Source organism: Tupaia chinensis, unplaced genomic scaffold, assembly GCF_000334495.1.
Source record: "Tupaia chinensis unplaced genomic scaffold, TupChi_1.0 Scaffold000146_1, whole genome shotgun sequence".
Lineage (NCBI taxonomy): Eukaryota > Metazoa > Chordata > Mammalia > Scandentia > Tupaiidae > Tupaia > Tupaia belangeri.
Window position 1 is genome coordinate 244,588 of NW_006159616.1, and position 1,286 is coordinate 245,873.

Consider the following 1,286-nt stretch of genomic DNA (forward strand, 5'->3'; position numbering starts at 1 on the left):
GGCGTGACCATCCCCCCTGGGGGGTGATTTCTCGCTTTCTGTCTCTATGTCTCTGTCTGTCTGGCGAGCACACGCGCTCTATAGCGAAAATCTCTCAAAAAAAAAAAAAGAAAAGAAAAGAAAAAAAAAAGTAAAAATAATAACTACAAATGCTGTGACTTGTTGGTGGAGGGGAATCACTAGAGAGGGCTTCCTGGAGGAGGTGATGCCCAAGCTGTGTTTTCAAGGACAAACAGGAGTAGCCTAGAGTTAGAGATGGGGAGGGGAGACCTGGGCTGAACGATCAGTAGCATCCCGCCTTCTGAGACAAGAGACCCTGCTGCCCCGAGGGACTGATGGGCTAATAGTCATGAGCGACCCAGGGCCCGGTTCTGCCAGTTGGATCTCATCGCTGGACAGCCCGCTGAGCCAGGGGACACATCCCGAGGGCAACGAGAGGGGAGACCAGGTCCAAGGGTCCTGTTAGACTCGGAGGTTTAACTGACTAGGGAGAGCATTCTGGAACTCGACCCCGAAAAGTCAGTTCCCATGGAAGCATGAAGACAGTCTAGTCCTGGTGAAGGAAGCAAGGTCTGAAGCCAGCAGGTGGCATGGTGGTTGAGGCACTGGACTCCCACATGGCTGACCACTGTTCAAATCTTGGACCTAGCAGCTTGAAAATCACACTGGGCATGTGTGCATGTGTGTCCAAAATTCCGAGAGGAAGAGAAAGGATTGCAACATGGCCGTCTTCCTGGGGGTTGCTTTCTCACTTTCCCTTTCTCTTTCTCTCCACTGAGCGCATGTACCCAATGGCAAAAACCTAAAGTAAAAAAGGGCCAGCAGGTGGCATGGTGTTAAGGTGTTGTACTGCCACGTGGCTGACTGTGGTTCGAGTCCCAGACCTGGATGCTTGCTTTCTCACTTTCCCCATCTCTCTCTGGTCAAATAAAGAAACAAAACAAAACAAAAAACTAATGATGAATAAAATTAAATAGTTCTTAAAAAAAAAGAGAGAGAGAGAAAGAATCCAGCCACAAAAGATCACATTTTGTATGATTCTGTTTAAATGAACTATCCAAAACAGACAAATCTGCAAAGACAACAAGACTAGTGGCTGCCTGAAGTTAGGGACTAGAATGAGAGTAACTAAGTGGGCGTGAGGGCTCTTATAAACCCTCAACAAAGCATGGGGTCATCAGAAAAGTCATGATATTTTTTTCTATGCAAAAATGCGTCATGACATTTCCAACAACCCAATATTAGCAAACAAAATCCAGAATTTTTTCTTGAAGTATATATATATA